Consider the following 22,803-nt stretch of genomic DNA (forward strand, 5'->3'; position numbering starts at 1 on the left):
CCGCAAGATCTTGTCGTTCTTTATCTTGCCCCGCTGTGCATTATCGAACATGAAGGCAACCGACCGTTGGTCCGTGAGGAGAGTGAATCTCCTGCCGGCCAGGTAATGCCTCCAGTGTCGCACAGCTTCTACTATGGCCTGGGCCTCCTTCTCGACCGAGGAATGGCGAATTTCTGAAGCATGGAGGGTATGGGAGAAGAAGGCCACGGGCCTGCCCGCTTGGTTGAGGGTGGCCACCAGAGCTACGTCGGACGCATCGCTCTCGACCTGGAAGGGGAGGGACTCGTCGATGGCGCGCATCGTGGCTTTTGTGATGTCCGCTTTGATGCGGCAGAAGGCCTGGCGGGCCTCCGTCGACAGGGGGAAGGTTGTGGACTGGATTAGGGATCGGGCTTTGTCTGCGTAGTTGGGGACCCACTGTGTGTAATAGCTGAAAAACCCGAGGCAGCGCTTCAGGGCCTTGGGGCAGTGAGGGAGGGGGAACTCCATAAGGGGGCGCATGCGTTCAGGGTCGGGACCTATAACTCCATTTCACACTACGTAGCCTAGAATGGCTAGACGGTCGGTGCTAAACACGCATTTATCCTTATTGTACGTTAAGTTAACGATTTTCACGGTCTGGAGAAATTTCCGGAGGTTGGTGTCGTGGTCCTGCTGGTCATGGCGGCAGATGGTGACGTTATCCAGATACGGGAACGTTGCGCGTAAGCCGTACCGGTCAACCATTCGGTCCATCTCTCGCTGGAAGACCGAGACCCCATTAGTGACACCAAAGGGAATCTTTAAAAATTGGTAGAGCCGCCCATCTGCCTCGAAGGCAGTGTACTTGTGGTCACTATTACGGAGGGGTAGCTGATGGTAGGCGGACTTGAGATCCACCGTGGAGAAGACCTTGTATTGCGCGATCCTGTTCCAGGTCGGATATGCGGGGGAGAGGGTACGCGTCCAGCTGCGTAAACCTGTTGATGGTCTGACTGGAGTCAATGACCATCCTATGCTTCTCCCCGGTCTTTACCACCACTACTTGAGCTCTCCAGGGGCTGTTGCTCGCCTCGATGACCCCTTCCCCCAGCAGCCTTTGGACCTCTGACCTGATGAAGGTCCGGTCCTGGGCACTGTACCGTCTGCTCCTGGTGGCGACGGGTTTGCAATCCGGGGTGAGGTTCGCAAACAGGGAAGGCGGGTCGACCTTAAGGGTCGCGAGGCCGCAGACAGTAAGGGGGGTATAGGGCCGCCGAATTTAAAGGTCAGGCTTTGCAAATGGCATTGGAAGTCCAGCCCCAGGAGGGTAGCCGTGCAGAGGTGCGGCAGGACATACAGGTGGAAATTGTTCAATCTCCTGCCTTGGACAGTGAGGTTCGCTAGGCAGAACCCCTTTATCTCCACCGCGTGTGACCCAGAGGCCAGGGAGATCCTTTGGTTTACAGGGTGGGTAACAAGTGAACAGCGCCTTACCGTGTCGGGGTGAACAAAGGTTTCCGTGCTCCCAGAGTCGATCAGGCAAGCCGTCTCGTGGCCGTTGATGAGGTCCGTCGCTGTTGCTGTTGCGAGTATCCGGGGTCGACTCTGGTCCCGCGTCACCGAGGCCAGATGGAGCAGTTGCGAGTTCTGATCGGGCAGTGTGTAGTCGGCCGAGCTGGGGGTTTGGGGCCCCATCCAAGATGGCGTCACCCATGGGTCGCACATGGTGTCCGGGGATGAACAAGATGGCGGCGGTGATGGACAAATTGGCAGCGCCCATCCGTCCAGCGTGGTGTCCGGGGGGTAAGATGGCCGTGCCCGTGGGTCGCACGTGGCCCTAGGGTAGGGGGGTGGCAGTGAGCGGTGGCCGGTCGGGGCCTGAAGGGGGGGTTGCCACGGCGGTCCGGAGTCACTGGAGACCGCGGCCACGGCGCGGGCCAAGCAGACCCCCACAAAGTGGCCCTTCTTGCCGCACCCTTTGCAGGCGACGGTGCGGGCCGGGCAGCGCGGGTGGGGATGATTCGCCTGCCCGCAGAAGAAACAGCGGGGCCTGGCGGCGTTAGCGGGCCGTCTCGCAGCGCAGGCCTGTGAGGTCAGGGGGAAGGTCTGTGGGGCTGCCGCTGCGGGGTGCCACGCAGCCCAGGGGGCCGCCGCGCGGTCGGGCACATAGGACTGCGCTTTGGGAGGCTACGTCCATGGACCCTGCCAGGGCCCGTGCCTCTCTAAGTCCCAGAGTGTCCCTTTCTAGGAGTCCTCGACGGATATCTGGGGAGCTCATACCTGCTACGAAAGCATCCCTGATTAAAAGTTCCGTGTGCTCGCTCCCCGAAACTTGCGGGCAGCCACAGTTTCTGCCCAGCACCAGTAGCACCCAGTAGAAATCCTCCAACGATTCCCCGGGGCTTTGCCATCTCGCAGCAAGCAGGTGACGTGCGGAGACCTGATTTACAGGGCGGATATAATGTGCTTCTAGCAGTTCGATCGCGGCATCATAGTTCTCCGCCTCCTCGATAAGGGGGTAGATCCTAGGGCTGACTCTTGAGCGCAGGAGATGCATTTTCTGTCCTTCTGTGGGGGTGCCTCCGGCCATCTCGAGGTAGCCGTTAAAGCACGCCAGCCAGTGTTTAAAAATTGCAGCCGAGTTCTCCGCCTGGGGGCTGAGTTGAAGGCACTCCGGTTTGATTTGGAGATCCATCCTTCCAGCTTAAGCCTAGTCGATTAAATTGATGCGCGATCAATTACACTCAAGGCGAAGTGATTTCATAACTGAAGGCTTTAATCGACTAGAACCTTTTCCCCAGCAGCTTCGGTACAGAAAGTGAAGGCTGCTGGGACGGTACCATCTCTTATACTCCGCCTACCAGGGCGGAGCTACGTAACAACAGCCAATGGTAGACTCCTGGGTCTAACCAATGGTCATCAGCCTCTTAGGTACCGCAATACCTGGTACTACCACACTTAGTTAGGCCACACTTGGAGTATAGTGTTCAATTCTGGTCGCCACACTACCAGAAGGATGTGGAAGCTTTAGAGAGGGCGCAGAAGAGATTTACCAGGATGTTGCCTGGTATGGAGGGCATTAGCTATGAGGAGCGGTTGAATAAACTCGATTTGTTCTCAATGGAACGACTGAGGTTGAGGGGCGACCTGATAGAGGTCTACAAAATTATGAGGGGCATAGACCGAGTGGATAGTCAGAGGCTTTTCCCCAGGGTAGAGGGGTCAATTACTAGGGGGCATAGGTTTAAGGTGCGAGGGGCAAGGTTTAGAGGAGATGTACGAGGCACGTTTTTTACACAGAGGGTAGTGGGTGCCTGGAACTCGCTGCTGGAGGAGGTGGTGGAAGCAGGGACGATAGTGACGTTTAAGGGGCATCTTGATAAATACATGAATAGGATGGGAATAGAGGGATACGGACCCAGGGAGTGTAGAAGATCGTAGTTTAGTCGGGCAGCATGGTCAGCACGGGCTTGGAGGGCCGAAGGGCCTGTTCCTGTGCTGTACATTTCTTTGAAATGAAATGAAATGGGCTTATTGTCACCAGTAGGCTTCAAATGAAGTTACTGTGCAAAGCCCCGAGTCGCCACATTCCGGCGCCTGTTCGGGGAGGCTGGTACGGGAATCGAACCGTGCTGCTGGCCTGCTTTAAAAGCCAGCGATTTAGCCCAGTGTGCTAAACCAGCTCCTAATAATAATAACCATTTATTGTCACAAGTATGAAGTTACTGTGAAAAGCCCCGAGTCGCCACATTCCGGCGCCTGTTCGGGGAGGCTGGTACGGGAATCGAACCTGCATTGCAGGCCTGGTTCTGCATCACAAGCCAGACCAGGACATGCGGGCGTGGTTGGCCGGGCCTCCACTGACACCGTTCACATTTGTCCTCCGCCTTGGGGAAGAACCCGCTCATTCTTGTCCTGGTAGTTTGCGCCCTGTGCAGCATCTTCAGCTGTGCTAGGCCGAAGCCTGCGCAGGAGGAGGTGGAGTTCGCCCTGTGCAGTGGCCTCGCGCCAGAGCTCTCTCCCCCGGTCTCCGTGAAGGGTCCCTCCTCCAACTTTTCCCCGTGTCTCGTCAAGGCATGTGCGCGCCTCCGTCAGTTACACTTCTCTTGGTTGAATTATCGGACTGTTAAATAATATTTGTGTCGTCGGGCATTGTAACATAACGTAGCATTTCACTTCAGTTGAGTCTCTCGGTCCAGTGGAGATGGAATTGACGGAGCGCTAGCCCAGGGTGGCATCTCACACACACACACACATACATTCACTGCCACAACAGGGGCAGCACGGTAGCACAGTGGTTAGCACCGCTGCCTCACAGCTCCAGAGTCCCAGGTTCGATTCCCGGCTCGGGGTCACTGTCTGTGCGGAGTCTGCACGTTCTCCCAAGTGTCTGCGTGGGTTTCCTCCGGGTGCTCCGGTTTCCTCCCACAAGTCCACTGTGAGGATTGGCTGATTCGACAAACACGGACAAAGAAACATGGACACTCAAAGAACAAAGAACAGAGAAAAGTACAGCACAGGAACAGGCCCTTCGGCCCTCCAAGCCCGTGCCGACCATGCTGCCCGACTAAACTACAATCTTCTACACATCCTGGGTCCATATCCCTCTATTCCCATCCTATTCATGTATTTGTCAAGATGCCCCTTAAATGTCACTATCGTCCCTGCTTCCACCACCTCCTCCGGGAGCGTGATCCAGGCACCCTTTGCTGTTTAGCACAGGGCTAAATCGCTGGCTTTGAAAGAAGGCCAAGGCAGGCCAGCAGCACCGTTCAATTCCCGTACCAGCCTCCCCGAACACGCGCCAGAATGTGAGATATAGACTCACATAGCGATTTTCATTTCATTTCATTTCACTACCCTCGGTGTAAATAACTTGCCTCGCACATCTCCTCTAAAACTTGCCCCTCGCACCTTAAACCTATGCCCCCTAGTAATTGACCCCTCTACCCTGGGAAAAAGCCTCTGACTGTCCACTCTGTCTATGCCCCTCATAATTTTGTAGACCTCTATCAGGTCGCCCCTCAACCTCCTTCGTTCCAGTGAGAACAAACCGAGTTTATTCAACCGCTCCTCATAGCTAATGCCCTCCATACCATACCAAGAGTGGTAAATCTCTTCTGCGCCCTCTCTAAAGCTTCCACATCCACATCTGGTCATGTGGCGACCAGAATTGAACACTATGCTCCAAGTGTGGCCTAACTAAGGTTCTATACAGCTGCAACATGACTTGCCAATTCTTACACTCAATGCCCCGGCCAATGAAGGCAAGCATGCTGTATGCCTCCTTGACTACCTTCTCCACCTGTGTAGCCCCTTTCAATGACATATACACACACATGATGACTCCCTGAAAGCCATCAGGAATACTGCCTGATGTTTTGCCAACTCCTGCCCAAGGAACCGTTCAAACACTGGCACAAACATTCCCTCACGCAAAGACCGCTGCCCACCGAAGAGCGATGAACTGGCTGAGGAAGCGACACTCGCACATCAGCCCTGCGGAGGTGGGCCCCACGGGGAGCAGTCAGGCGATTTCTCTGTCTCTCTCTCTCTGTCTGTACCTCCCTCTCTCTCTCTTTCTCCCACCCACTCTCTATTTCTCACTCTGCTCTAGCTTCGCAGAGCCACCCGTGTAACCAGGAAGCAGAGAGGAACCCCCTCAGGGATTAGAGAGCGTTTGGAAAGTCTCCAGGATCTGCATGGAAAATTGCTGGCACTGAGGAACGAGATTACAAATCCGGAGAGCAGGCAACTGTCAAATAATTGCAAAAACACAGTAAGGATCAAAACCCAAAAAACATCACGAGGAACAAACTCAAGCAGCCAAAATCTTTCTTACAGTGCGTACTGACGAGTGTTTACACTGAGTCTATATCCCTATTACAGTGCGTACTGACGTGTGTTTACACTGAGTCTATATCCCTATTACAGCGCGTACTGACGGGTGTTTACACTGAGTCTATATCCCTATTACAGTGCGTACTGACGTGTGTTTACACTGAGTCTATATCCCTATTACAGTGCGGACTGACGGGTGTTTACACTGAGTCTATATCCCTATTACAGTGCGTACTGACGGGTGTTTACACTGAGTCTATATCCCTATTACAGTGCGTACTGACGAGTGTTTACACTGAGTCTATATCCCTATTACAGTGCGTACTGACGGGTGTTTACACTGAGTCTATATCCCTATTACAGTGCGCACTGACGGGTGTTTACACTGAGTCTATATCCCTATTACAGTGCGCACTGACGGGTGTTTACACTGAGTCTATATCCCTATTACAGTGCGCACTGACGGGTGTTTACACTGAGTCTATATCCCTATTACAGTGCTCACTGACGGGTATTTACACTGTGTTTATATCCCTATTACAGTGCGTACTGACGGGTGTTTACACTGAGTCTATATCCCTATTACAGTGCATACTGACGGGTGTTTACACTGAGTCTATATCCCTATTACAGTGCGTACTGACGGGTGTTTACACTGAGTCTATATCCCTATTACAGTGCATACTGACGGGTGTTTACACCGAGTCTATATCCCTATTACAGTGCGTACTGACGGGTGTTTACAATGAGTCTATATCCCTATTACAGTGCATACTGACGGGTGTTTACATTGAGTCTATATCCCTATTACAGTGCGCACTGACGGGTGTTTACACTGAGTCTATATCCCTATTACAGTGCGTACTGACGGGTATTTACACTGAGTCTATATCCCTATTACAGTGCATACTGACGGGTGTTTACACTGAGTCTATATCCCTATTACAGTGCGTACTGACGAGTGTTTACACTGAGTTTATATCCCTATTACAGTGCGTACTGACGGGTGTTTACACTGAGTCAATATCTCTATTACAGTGCGTACTGACGGGTATTTACACTGAGTCAATATCCCTATTACAGTGCGCACTGACGGGTGTTTCCACTGAGTCTATATCCCTATTCCAGTGCGTACTGCCGGGTGTTTACACTGAGTCTATATCCCTATTACAGTGCGTACTGACGGGTGTTTACACTGAGTCTATATCCCTATTACAGTGCGTACTGACGGGTGTTTACACTGAGTCTATATCCCTATTACAGTGCGTACTGACGGGTGTTTACACTGAGTCTATATCCCTATTACAGTGCGTACTGAGGGGTGTTTACACTGAGTCCATATCCCTATTACAGTGCGTACTGACGGGAGTTTACACGGAGTCTATATCCCTATTCCAGTGCGTACTGACGGGTGTTTACACTGAGTCTATATCCCTATTACAGTGAGTACAGACGGGTGTTTACACTGAGTCTATGTCCCTATTACAGTGCGTACTGACGGGTGTTTACACTGAGTTTATATCCCTATTACAGTGCGCACTGACGGGTGTTTACACTGAGTCTATATCCCTATTACAGTGCGTACTGACGGGAGTTTACACGGAGTCTATATCCCTATTACAGTGCGTACTGAGGAGTGTTTACACTGAGTCTATATCCCTATTACAGTGCGTACTGACGGGTGTTGACACTGAGTCTATATCCCTATTACAGTGCGTACTGACGGGTGTTTACACTGAGTCTATATCCCTATTACAGTGCGTGCTGACCGGTGTTTACACTGAGTCTATATCCCTATTACAGTGCGTACTGACGGGTGTTTACACTGAGTCTATATCCCTATTACAGTGCGTACTGACGGGTGTTTACACTGAGTCTATATCCCTATTACAGTGCGTACTGACGGGTGTTTACACTGAGTCTATATCCCTATTACAGTGCGTACTGACGGGTGTTTACACTGAGTCTATATCCCTATTACAGTGCGTACTGACGGGTGTTTACACTGAGTCTATATCCCTATTACAGTGCGCACTGACGGTTGTTTACACTGAGTCAATATCCCTATTACAGTGCGCACTGACGGGTGTTTACACCGAGTCTATATCCCTATTCCAGTGCATACTGACGAGTGTTTACACTGAGTCTATATCCCTATTACAGTGCGTACTGACGAGTGTTTACACTGAGTCTATATCCCTATTACAGTGCATACTGAGGGGTGTTTACACTGAGTCTATATCCCTATTACAGTGCGCACTGACGGGTGTTTACACTGAGTCTATATCCCTATGACAGTGCGTATTGACGGCTGTTTACACTGAGTCTATATCCCTATTACAGTGCGTATTGACGGGTGTTTACACCGAGTTTATATCCCTATTACATTGCGTGCTGATGGGTGTTTACACTGAGTCTATATCCCTATTACATTGCGTACTGACGGGTGTTTACACTGAGTCTATATCCCTATTACAGTGCGTACTGAGGGGTGTTTACACTGAGTTTATATCCCTATTACAGTGCGTGCTGACCGGTGTTTACACTGAGTCTATATCTCTATTACAGTGCGTACTGACGGGTGTTTACACTGAGTCTATATCTCTATTACAGTGCGTACTGACGGGTGTTTACACTGAGTCTATATCCCTATTACAGTGCGTAGTGACGGGTGTTTACACTGAGTCTATATCCCTATTACAGTGCGTACTGACGAGTGTTTATACTGAGTCTATATCCCTATTACAGTGCATACTGACGGGTGTTTACTCTGAGTCTATATGTCTATTACAGTGCGCACTGACGAGTGTTTATACTGAGTCTATATCCCTATTACAGTGCATACTGACGGGTGTTTACACTGAGTCTATATCCCTATTACAGTGCGCACTGACGGGTGTTTACACTGAGTCTATATGTCTATTACAGTGCGTACTGACGGGTGTTTACACTGAGTCTATATCCCTATTACAGTGAGTACAGACGGGTGTTTACACTGAGTCTATGTCCCTATTACAGTGCGTACTGAGGGGTGTTTACACTGAGTCTATATCCCTATTAGAGTGCGCACTGACGGGTGTTTACACTGAGTCTATATCCCTATGACAGTGCGTATTGACGGCTGTTTACACTGAGTCTATATCCCTATTACAGTGCGTATTGACGGGTGTTTACACCGAGTTTATATCCCTATTACATTGCGTGCTGATGGGTGTTTACACTGAGTCTATATCCCTATTACATTGCGTACTGACGGGTGTTTACACTGAGTCTATATCCCTATTACAGTGCGTACTGACGGGTGTTTACACTGAGTTTATATCCCTATTACAGTGCGTGCTGACCGGTGTTTACACTGAGTCTATATCTCTATTACAGTGCGTACTGACGGGTGTTTACACTGAGTCTATATCTCTATTACAGTGCGTACTGACGGGTGTTTACACTGAGTCTATATCCCTATTACAGTGCGTAGTGACGGGTGTTTACACTGAGTCTATATCCCTATTACAGTGCGTACTGACGAGTGTTTACACTGAGTCTATATCCCTATTACAGTGCATACTGAGGGGTGTTTACACTGAGTCTATATCCCTATTACAGTGCGCACTGACAGGTGTTTACACTGAGTCTATATCCCTATGACAGTGCGTATTGACGGCTGTTTACACTGAGTCTATATCCCTATTACAGTGCGTATTGACGGGTGTTTACACCGAGTTTATATCCCTATTACATTGCGTGCTGATGGGTGTTTACACTGAGTCTATATCCCTATTACATTGCGTACTGACGGGTGTTTACACTGAGTCTATATCCCTATTACAGTGCGTACTGAGGGGTGTTTACACTGAGTTTATATCCCTATTACAGTGCGTGCTGACCGGTGTTTACACTGAGTCTATATCTCTATTACAGTGCGTACTGACGGGTGTTTACACTGAGTCTATATCTCTATTACAGTGCGTACTGACGGGTGTTTACACTGAGTCTATATCCCTATTACAGTGCGTAGTGACGGGTGTTTACACTGAGTCTATATCCCTATTACAGTGCGTACTGACGAGTGTTTATACTGAGTCTATATCCCTATTACAGTGCATACTGACGGGTGTTTACTCTGAGTCTATATGTCTATTACAGTGCGCACTGACGAGTGTTTATACTGAGTCTATATCCCTATTACAGTGCATACTGACGGGTGTTTACACTGAGTCTATATGTCTATTACAGTGCGCACTGACGGGTGTTTACACTGAGTCTATATGTCTATTACAGTGCGCACTGACGGGTGTTTACACTGAGTCTATATCCCTATTACAGTGCGTATTGACGGGTGTTTACACCGAGTTTATATCCCTATTACATTGCGTGCTGATGGGTGTTTACACTGAGTCTATATCTCTATTACAGTGCGTACTGACGGGTGTTTACACTGAGTCTATATCCCTATTACAGTGCGTAGTGACGGGTGTTTACACTGAGTCTATATCCCGATTACAGTGCGTACTGACGAGTGTTTATACTGAGTCTATATCCCTATTACAGTGCATACTGACGGGTGTTTACTCTGAGTCTATATGTCTATTACAGTGCGCACTGACGGGTGTTTACACTGAGTCTATATCCCTATTACAGTGCGCACTGACGGGTGTTTACACTGAGTCCATAAACTTATTACAGTGCGTACTGACGGGTGTTTACAATGAGTCTATATCCCTATTACAGTGCGTACTGACGGGTGTTTACACTGAGTTTATATCCGTATTACAGAGCGTACTGACGGGTGTTTACACTGAGTCTATATCCCTATTACAGTGCGTACTGACGGGTGTTTACACTGAGTCTATATCCCTATTAAAGTGCGCACTGATGGGTGTTTATACTGAGTCTATATCCCTATTACAGTGCGTACTGTCGGGTGTTTACACTGAGTCTATATCCCGATTACAGTGCGCACTGACGGGTGTTTACACTGAGTCTATATCCGTACTACAGTGCGCACTGACGGGTGTTTACACTGAGTCTATATCCCTATTACAGTGAGTACTGACGGGTGTTTACACTGAGTCTATATCCCTATTACAGTGCGTACTGAGGGGTGTTTAGACTGAGTCTATATCACTATTACAGTGCGTACTGTCGGGTGTTTACACTGAGTCTATATCCCTATTACAGTGCGTACTGACAGGAGTTTACACTGAGTCTATATCCCTATTAGAGTGCGCACTGACGGGTGTTTACACTGAGTCTATATCCGCACTACAGTGCGTACTGACGGGTGTTTATACTGAGTCTATATCCCTATTACAGTGCGTACTGTCGGGTGTTTACACTGAGTCTATATCCCGATTACAGTGCGTACTGACGGGTGTTTACACTGAGTCTATATCTCTATTACAGTGCGCACTGACGGGTGATTACACTGAGTCTATATCCCTATGACAGTGCGTATTGACGGGTGTTTACACTGAGTCTATATCCCTATTCCAGTGCGTATTGACGGGTGTTTACACCGAGTTTATATCCCTATTACAGTGCGTACTGACGGCTGTTTACAATGAGACTATATCCCTATTACAGTGCGTCCTGAAGGGTGTTTACACTGAGTCTATATCCCTATTACAGTGCGTACTGACGGGTGTTTAGACTGAGTCTATATCCCTATTACAGTGCGTACTGTTGGGTGTTTACACTGAGTCTATATCCCTATTACAATGCGTACAGACAGGAGTTTACACTGAGTCTATATCCCTATTAGAGTGCGCACTGACGGGTGTTTACACTGAGTCTATATCCGTACTACAGTGCGTACTGACGGGTGTTTACACTGAGTCTATATCCCGATTACAGTGCGTACTGACGGGTGTTTACACTGAGTCTATATCTCTATTACAGTGCGCACTGACGGGTGTTTACACTGAGCCTAAATCCCTATTACAGTGCGTACTGACGGGTGTTGACACTGAGTCTATATCCCTATTACAGTGCGTACTGACGGGTGTTTACACTGAGTCTATATCCCTATTACAGTGCGTACTGACGGGTGTTTATACTGAGTCTATATCCCTATTACAGTGCATACTGACGGGTGTTTACACTGAGTCTATATCCCTATTACAGTGCGTACTGACGGGTGTTTACACTGAGTCTATATCCCTATTACAGTGCGAACTGACGGGTGTTTACACTGAGTCTATATCCCTATTACAGTGCGTACTGACGGGTGTTTACACTGAGTCTATATCCCTATTACAGTGCGCACTGACGGGTGTTTACACTGAGTCTTTTTCCCTATTACAGTGCGCACTGACGGGTGTTTACACCGAGTCTATATCCCTATTCCAGTGCGTACTGACGAGTGTTTACACTGAGTCTATATCCCTATTACAGTGCGTACTGACGGGTGTTTACACTGAGTCTATATCTCTATTACAGTGCGCACCGACGGGTGTTTACACTGAGTCTATATCCCTATTACAGTGCATACTGACGGGTGTTTACACTGAGTCTATATCTCTATTACAGTGCGTACTGACGGGTGTTTACACCGAGTCTATATCCCTATTCCAGTGCGTACTGACGAGTGTTTACACTGAGTCTATATCCCTATTACAGTGCATACAGACGGGTGTTTACACTGAGTCTGTATCTCTATTACAGTGCGCACTGACGGGTGTTTACACTGAGCCTATATCCCTATTACAGTGCGTACTGACGGGTGTTTACACTGAGTCTATATCCCTATTATAGTGCGCACTGACGGGTGTTTACACTGACTCTATATCCCTATTACAGTGAGTACTGACGGGTGTTTACACTGAGTCTATATCCCTATTACAGTGCGTACTGAGGGGTGTTTAGACTGAGTCTATATCCCTATTACAGTGCGCACTGACGGGTGTTTACACTGAGTCTATATCCCTATTACAGTGCGTACTGGCGGGTGTTTACACTGAGTCTATATCCCTATTACAGTGCGTACTGAGGGGTGTTTACACTGAGTGTATATCCCTATTACAGTGCGTACTGACGGGTGTTTACACTGAGTCTATATCCCTATTACAGTGCGTACTGACGGGTGTTTACACTGAGTCTATATCCCTATGACAGTGCGTATTGACGGGTGTTTACACTGAGTCTATATCCCTATTCCAGTGCGTATTGACGGGTGTTTACACCGAGTTTATATCCCTATTACAGTGCGTACTGACGGCTGTTTACAATGAGACTATATCCCTATTACAGTGCGTCCTGAAGGGTGTTTACACTGAGTCTATATCCCTATTACAGTGCGTACTGACGGGTGTTTAGACTGAGTCTATATCCCTATTACAGTGCGTACTGTCGGGTGTTTACACTGAGTCTATATCCCTATTACAGTGCGTACTGACAGGAGTTTACACTGAGTCTATATCCCTATTAGAGTGCGCACTGACGGGTGTTTACACTGAGTCTATATCCGTACTACAGTGCGTACTGACGGGTGTTTATACTGAGTCTATATCCCTATTACAGTGCGTACTGTCGGGTGTTTACACTGAGTCTATATCCCGATTACAGTGCGCACTGACGGGTGTTTACACTGAGTCTATATCCGTACTACAGTGCGCACTGACGGGTGTTTACACTGAGTCTATATCCCTATTACAGTGAGTACTGACGGGTGTTTACACTGAGTCTATATCCCTATTACAGTGCGTACTGAGGGGTGTTTAGACTGAGTCTATATCCCTATTACAGTGCGCACTGACGGGTGTTTACACTGAGTCTATATCCCTATTACAGTGCGTACTGGCGGGTGTTTACACTGAGTCTATATCCCTATTACAGTGCGTACTGAGGGGTGTTTACACTGAGTTTATATCCCTATTACAGTGCGTACTGACGGGTGTTTACACTGAGTCTATATCCCTATTACAGTGCGTACTGACGGGTGTTTACACTGAGTCTATATCCCTATGACAGTGCGTATTGACGGGTGTTTACACTGAGTCTATATCCCTATTCCAGTGCGTATTGACGGGTGTTTACACCGAGTTTATATCCCTATTACAGTGCGTACTGACGGCTGTTTACAATGAGACTATATCCCTATTACAGTGCGTCCTGAAGGGTGTTTACACTGAGTCTATATCCCTATTACAGTGCGTACTGACGGGTGTTTAGACTGAGTCTATATCCCTATTACAGTGCGCACTGTCGGGTGTTTACACTGAGTCTATATCCCTATTCCAGTGCGTACTGACAGGAGTTTACACTGAGTCTATATCCCTATTAGAGTGCGCACTGACGGGTGTTTACACTGAGTCTATATCCGTACTACAGTGCGTACTGACGGGTGTTTATACTGAGTCTATATCCCTATTACAGTGCGTACTGTCGGGTGTTTACACTGAGTCTATATCCCGATTACAGTGCGCACTGACGGGTGTTTACACTGAGTCTATATCCGTACTACAGTGCGTACTGACGGGTGTTTACACTGAGTCTATATCTCTATTACAGTGCGCACTGACGGGTGTTTACACTGAGCCTAAATCCCTATTACAGTGCGTACTGACGGGTGTTGACACTGAGTCTATATCCCTATTACAGTGCGTACTGACGGGTGTTTACACTGAGTCTATATCCCTATTACAGTGCGTACTGACGGGTGTTTACACTGAGTCTATATCCCTATTACAGTGCGTACTGACGGGTGTTTACACTGAGTCTATATCCCTATTACAGTGCGTACTGACGGGTGTTTACACTGAGTCTATATCCCTATTACAGTGCGTACTGACGGGTGTTTACACTGAGTCTATATCCCTATTACAGTGCGTACTGACGGGTGTTTACACTGAGTCTATATCTCTATTACAGTGCGCACCGACGGGTGTTTACACTGAGTCTATATCCCTATTACAGTGCATACTGACGGGTGTTTACACTGAGTCTATATCTCTATTACAGTGCGTACTGACGGGTGTTTACACCGAGTCTATATCCCTATTCCAGTGCGTACTGACGAGTGTTTACACTGAGTCTATATCCCTATTACAGTGCATACAGACGGGTGTTTACACTGAGTCTGTATCTCTATTACAGTGCGCACTGACGGGTGTTTACACTGAGCCTATATCCCTATTACAGTGCGTACTGACGGGTGTTTACACTGAGTCTATATCCCTATTATAGTGCGCACTGACGGGTGTTTACACTGACTCTATATCCCTATTACAGTGAGTACTGACGGGTGTTTACACTGAGTCTATATCCCTATTACAGTGCGTACTGAGGGGTGTTTAGACTGAGTCTATATCCCTATTACAGTGCGCACTGACGGGTGTTTACACTGAGTCTATATCCCTATTACAGTGCGTACTGGCGGGTGTTTACACTGAGTCTATATCCCTATTACAGTGCGTACTGAGGGGTGTTTACACTGAGTGTATATCCCTATTACAGTGCGTACTGACGGGTGTTTACACTGAGTCTATATCCCTATTACAGTGCGTACTGACGGGTGTTTACACTGAGTCTATATCCCTATGACAGTGCGTATTGACGGGTGTTTACACTGAGTCTATATCCCTATTCCAGTGCGTATTGACGGGTGTTTACACCGAGTTTATATCCCTATTACAGTGCGTACTGACGGCTGTTTACAATGAGACTATATCCCTATTACAGTGCGTCCTGAAGGGTGTTTACACTGAGTCTATATCCCTATTACAGTGCGTACTGACGGGTGTTTAGACTGAGTCTATATCCCTATTACAGTGCGTACTGTCGGGTGTTTACACTGAGTCTATATCCCTATTACAGTGCGTACTGACAGGAGTTTACACTGAGTCTATATCCCTATTAGAGTGCGCACTGACGGGTGTTTACACTGAGTCTATATCCGTACTACAGTGCGTACTGACGGGTGTTTATACTGAGTCTATATCCCTATTACAGTGCGTACTGTCGGGTGTTTACACTGAGTCTATATCCCGATTACAGTGCGCACTGACGGGTGTTTACACTGAGTCTATATCCGTACTACAGTGCGCACTGACGGGTGTTTACACTGAGTCTATATCCCTATTACAGTGAGTACTGACGGGTGTTTACACTGAGTCTATATCCCTATTACAGTGCGTACTGAGGGGTGTTTAGACTGAGTCTATATCCCTATTACAGTGCGCACTGACGGGTGTTTACACTGAGTCTATATCCCTATTACAGTGCGTACTGGCGGGTGTTTACACTGAGTCTATATCCCTATTACAGTGCGTACTGAGGGGTGTTTACACTGAGTTTATATCCCTATTACAGTGCGTACTGACGGGTGTTTACACTGAGTCTATATCCCTATTACAGTGCGTACTGACGGGTGTTTACACTGAGTCTATATCCCTATGACAGTGCGTATTGACGGGTGTTTACACTGAGTCTATATCCCTATTCCAGTGCGTATTGACGGGTGTTTACACCGAGTTTATATCCCTATTACAGTGCGTACTGACGGCTGTTTACAATGAGACTATATCCCTATTACAGTACGTCCTGAAGGGTGTTTACACTGAGTCTATATCCCTATTACAGTGCGTACTGACGGGTGTTTAGACTGAGTCTATATCCCTATTACAGTGCGCACTGTCGGGTGTTTACACTGAGTCTATATCCCTATTCCAGTGCGTACTGACAGGAGTTTACACTGAGTCTATATCCCGATTAGAGTGCGCACTGACGGGTGTTTACACTGAGTCTATATCCGTACTACAGTGCGTACTGACGGGTGTTTATACTGAGTCTATATCCCTATTACAGTGCGTACTGTCGGGTGTTTACACTGAGTCTATATCCCGATTACAGTGCGCACTGACGGGTGTTTACACTGAGTCTATATCCGTACTACAGTGCGTACTGACGGGTGTTTACACTGAGTCTATATCTCTATTACAGTGCGCACTGACGGGTGTTTACACTGAGCCTAAATCCCTATTACAGTGCGTACTGACGGGTGTTGACACTGAGTCTATATCCCTATTACAGTGCGTACTGACGGGTGTTTACACTGAGTCTATATCCCTATTACAGTGCGTACTGACGGGTGTTTACACTGAGTCTATATCCCTATTACAGTGCGTACTGACGGGTGTTTACACTGAGTCTATATCCCTATTACAGTGCGTACTGACGGGTGTTTACACTGAGTCTATATCCCTATTACAGTGCGTACTGACGGGTGTTTACACTGAGTCTATATCCCTATTACAGTGCGTACTGACGGGTGTTTACACTGAGTCTATATCCCTATTACAGTGCGCACTGACGGGTGTTTACACTGAGTCAAAATCCCTATTACAGTGCGCACTGACGGGTGTTTACACCGAGTCTATATCCCTATTCCAGTGCGTACTGACGAGTGTTTACACTGAGTCTATATCCCTATTACAGTGCGTACTGACGAGTGTTTACACTGAGTCTATATCCCTATTGCAGTGCATACTGAGGGGTGTTTACACTGAGTCTATATCCCTATTACAGTGCGCACTGACGGGTGTTTACACTGAGTCTATATCCCTATGACAGTGCGTATTGACGGGTGTTTACACTGAGTCTATATCCCTATTACAGTGCGTATTGACGGGTGTTTACACCGAATTTATATCCCTATTACATTGCGTGCTGATGGGTGTTTACACTGAGTCTATATCCCTATTACATTGCGTACTGACGGGTGTTTACACTGAGTCTATATCCCTATTACAGTGCGTACTGAGGGGTGTTTACACTGAGTTTATATCCCCATTACAGTGCGTGCTGACCGGTGTTTACACTGAGTCTATATCTCTATTACAGTGCGTACTGACGGGTGTTTACACTGAGTCTATATCTCTATTACAGTACGTACTGACGGGTGTTTACACTGAGTCTATATCCCTATTACAGTGCGTAGTGACGGGTGTTTACACTGAGTCTATATCCCTATTACAGTGCGTACTGACGAGTGTTTATACTGAGTCTATATCCCTATTACAGTGCATACTGACGGGTGTTTACACTGAGTCTATATGTCTATTACAGTGCGCACTGACGAGTGTTTATACTGAGTCTATATCCCTATTACAGTGCATACTGACGGGTGTTTACACTGAGTCTATATCCCTATTACAGTGCGCACTGACGGGTGTTTACACTGAGTCTATATGTCTATTACAGTGCGCACTGACGGGTGTTTACACTGAGTCTATATCCCTATTACAGTGCGCACTGACGGGTGTTTACACTGAGTCTATAACCCTATTACAGTGCGTACTGACGGGTGTTTACAATGAGTCTATATCCCTATTACAGTGCGTACTGACGGGTGTTTACACTGAGTTTAAATCCCTATTACAGAGCGTACTGACGGGTGTTTACACTGAGTCTATATCCCTATTACAGTGCGTACTGACGGGTGTTTACACTGAGTCTATATCCCTATTAAAGTGCGCACTGATGGGTGATCACACTGAGTCTATATCCCTATTACAGTGAGTACAGACGGGTGTTTACACTGAGTCTATATCCCTCTTACAGTGCGTACTGACGGGTGTTTACACTGAGTTTATATCCCGATTACAGTGCGCACTGACGGGTGTTTACACTGAGTCTATATCCCTATTACAGTGCGTACTGACGGGAGTTTACACGGAGTCTATATCCCTATTCCAGTGCGTACTGACGGGTGTTTACACTGAGTCTATATCCCTATTACCGTGCGTACTGACGGGTGTTTACACTGAGTCTATATCCCTATTACAGTGCGTACTGAAGGGTGTCTACACTGAGTCTATATCCCTATTACAGTGCGTACTGACGGTTGATTACACTGAGTCTCTATCCCTATTGCAGTGCGTACTGACGGGTGTTTACACTGAGTCTATATCTCTATTACAGTGCGTACTGATGGGTGTTTACACCGAGTCTATATCCCTATTACAGTGCGTACTGACGGGTGTTTACACTGAGTCTATATCCCTATTACAGTGCGTACTGAGGAGTGTTTACACTGAGTCTATATCCCTATTACAGTGCGTACTGACGGGTGTTTACACTGAGTCTATATCTCTATTACAGTGCGCACTGACGGGTGTTTACACTGAGCCGAAATCCCTATTACAGTGCGTACTGACGGGTGTTTACACTGAGTCTATATCCCTATTACAGTGCGTACTGACGGGTGTTTACACTGAGTCTATATCCCTATTACAGTGCGTACTGACGGGTGTTTACACTGAGTCTATATCCCTATTACAGTGCGTACTGACGGGTGTTTACACTGAGTCTATATCCCTATTACAGTGCGTACTGACGGGTGTTTACACTGAGTCTATATCCCTATTACAGTGCGTACTGACGGGTGTTTACACTGAGTCTATATCCCTATTACAGTGCGTACTGACGGGTGTTTACACTGATTCTATATCCCTATTACAGTGCGTATTGACGGGTGTTTACACTGAGTCTATATCCCTATTCCAGTGCGTATTGACGGGTGTTTACACCGAGTTTATATCCCTATTACAGTGCGTACTGACGGCTGTTTACAATGAGACTATATCCCTATTACAGTGCGTCCTGAAGGGTGTTTACACTGAGTCTATATCCCTATTACAGTGCGTACTGACGGGTGTTTAGACTGAGTCTATATCCCTATTACAGTGCGTACTGTCGGGTGTTTACACTGAGTCTATATCCCTATTACAGTGCGTACTGACAGGAGTTTACACTGAGTCTATATCCCTATTAGAGTGCGCACTGACGGGTGTTTACACTGAGTCTATATCCGTACTACAGTGCGTACTGACGGGTGTTTATACTGAGTCTATATCCCTATTACAGTGCGTACTGTCGGGTGTTTACACTGAGTCTATATCCCGATTACAGTGCGCACTGACGGGTGTTTACACTGAGTCTATATCCGTACTACAGTGCGCACTGACGGGTGTTTACACTGAGTCTATATCCCTATTACAGTGAGTACTGACGGGTGTTTACACTGAGTCTATATCCCTATTACAGTGCGTACTGAGGTGTGTTTAGACTGAGTCTATATCCCTATTACAGTGCGCACTGACGGGTGTTTACACTGAGTCTATATCCCTATTACAGTGCGTACTGGCGGGTGTTTACACTGAGTCTATATCCCTATTACAGTGCGTACTGAGGGGTGTTTACACTGAGTTTATATCCCTATTACAGTGCGTACTGACGGGTGTTTACACTGAGTCTATATCCCTATTACAGTGCGTACTGACGGGTGTTTACACTGAGTCTATATCCCTATGACAGTGCGTATTGACGGGTGTTTACACTGAGTCTATATCCCTATTCCAGTGCGTATTGACGGGTGTTTACACCGAGTTTATATCCCTATTACAGTGCGTACTGACGGCTGTTTACAATGAGACTATATCCCTATTACAGTGCGTCCTGAAGGGTGTTTACACTGAGTCTATATCCCTATTACAGTGCGTACTGACGGGTGTTTAGACTGAGTCTATATCCCTATTACAGTGCGTACTGTCGGGTGTTTACACTGAGTCTATATCCCTATTACAGTGCGTACTGACAGGAGTTTACACTGAGTCTATATCCCTATTAGAGTGCGCACTGACGGGTGTTTACACTGAGTCTATATCCGTACTACAGTGCGTACTGACGGGTGTTTATACTGAGTCTATATCCCTATTACAGTGCGTACTGTCGGGTGTTTACACTGAGTCTATATCCCGATTACAGTGCGCACTGACGGGTGTTTACACTGAGTCTATATCCGTACTACAGTGCGTACTGACGGGTGTTTACACTGAGTCTATATCTCTATTACAGTGCGCACTGACGGGTGTTTACACTGAGCCTAAATCCCTATTACAGTGCGTACTGACGGGTGTTGACACTGAGTCTATATCCCTATTACAGTGCGTACTGACGGGTGTTTACACTGAGTGTATATCCCTATTACAGTGCGTACTGACGGGTGTTTACACTGAGTCTATATCCCTATTACAGTGCGTACTGACGGGTGTTTACACTGAGTCCAAATCCCTATTACAGTGCGTCCTGACGGGTGTTTACACTGAGTCTATATCCCTATTACAGTGCGTACTGACAGGTGTTTACACTGAGTCTATATCCCTATTACAGTGCGTACTGATGGGTGTTTACACTGAGTCTATATCCCTATTACAGTGCGCACTGACGGGTGTTTACACTGAGTCAATATGCCTATTACAGTGCGCACTGACGGGTGTTTACACCGAGTCTATATCCCTATTCCAGTGCGTACTGACGAGTGTTTACACTGAGTCTATATCCCTATTACAGTGCGTACTGACGAGTGTTTACACTGAGTCTATATCCCTATTACAGCGCATACTGAGGGGTGTTTACACTGAGTCTATATCCCTATTACAGTGCGCACTGACGGGTGTTACACTGAGTCTATATCCCTATGACAGTGCGTATTGACGGGTGTTTACACTGAGTCTATATCCCTATTACAGTGCGTATTGACGGGTGTTTACACCGAGTTTATATCCCTATTACATTGCGTGCTGATGGGTGTTTACACTGAGTCTATATCCCTATTACATTGCGTACTGACGGGTGTTTACACTGAGTCTATATCCCTATTACAGTGCGTACTGAGGGGTGTTTACACTGAGTTTATATCCCTATTACAGTGCGTGCTGACCGGTGTTTACACTGAGTCTATATCTCTATTACAGTGCGTACTGACGGGTGTTTACACTGAGTCTATATCTCTATTACAGTACGTACTGACGGGTGTTTACACTGAGTCTATATCCCTATTACAGTGCGTAGTGACGGGTGTTTACACTGAGTCTATATCCCTATTACAGTGCGTACTGACGAGTGTTTATACTGAGTCTATATCCCTATTACAGTGCATACTGACGGGTGTTTACACTGAGTCTATATGTCTATTACAGTGCGCACTGACGAGTGTTTATACTGAGTCTATATCCCTATTACAGTGCATACTGACGGGTGTTTACACTGAGTCTATATGTCTATTACAGTGCGCACTGACGGGTGTTTACACTGAGTCTATATGTCTATTACAGTGCGCACTGACGGGTGTTTACACTGAGTCTATATCCCTATTACAGTGCGCACTGACGGGTGTTTACACTGAGTTTATAACCCTATTACAGTGCGTACTGACGGGTGTTTACAATGAGTCTATATCCCTATTACAGTGCGTACTGACGGGTGTTTACACTGAGTTTATATCCCTATTACAGAGCGTACTGACGGGTGTTTACACTGAGTCTATATCCCTATTACAGTGCGTACTGACGGGTGTTTACACTGAGTCTATATCCCTATTAAAGTGCGCACTGATGGGTGTTCACACTGAGTCTATATCCCTATTACAGTGAGTACAGACGGGTGTTTACACTGAGTCTATATCCCTATTACAGTGCGTACTGACGGGTGTTTACACTGAGTTTATATCCCGATTACAGTGCGCACTGACGGGTGTTTACACTGAGTCTATATCCCTATTACAGTGCGTACTGACGGGAGTTTACACGGAGTCTATATCCCTATTCCAGTGCGTACTGACGGGTGTTTACAGTGAGTCTATATCCCTATTACCTTGCGTACTGACGGGTGTTTACACTGAGTCTATATCCCTATTACAGTGCGTACTGACGGGTGTCTACACTGAGTCTATATCCCTATTACAGTGCGTACTGACGGTTGATTACACTGAGTCTCTATCCCTATTGCAGTGCGTACTGACGGGTGTTTACACTGAGTCTATATCTCTATTACAGTGCGTACTGATGGGTGTTTACACCGAGTCTATATCCCTATTACAGTGCGTACTGACGGGTGTTTACACTGAGTCTATATCCCTATTACAGTGCGTACTGAGGAGTGTTTACAACTGAGTCTATATCCCTATTACAGTGCGTACTGACGGGTGTTTACACTGAGTCTATA

Source organism: Scyliorhinus torazame, chromosome 5 (assembly GCF_047496885.1).
Source record: "Scyliorhinus torazame isolate Kashiwa2021f chromosome 5, sScyTor2.1, whole genome shotgun sequence".
Taxonomy (NCBI): Eukaryota; Metazoa; Chordata; class Chondrichthyes; order Carcharhiniformes; family Scyliorhinidae; genus Scyliorhinus; species Scyliorhinus torazame.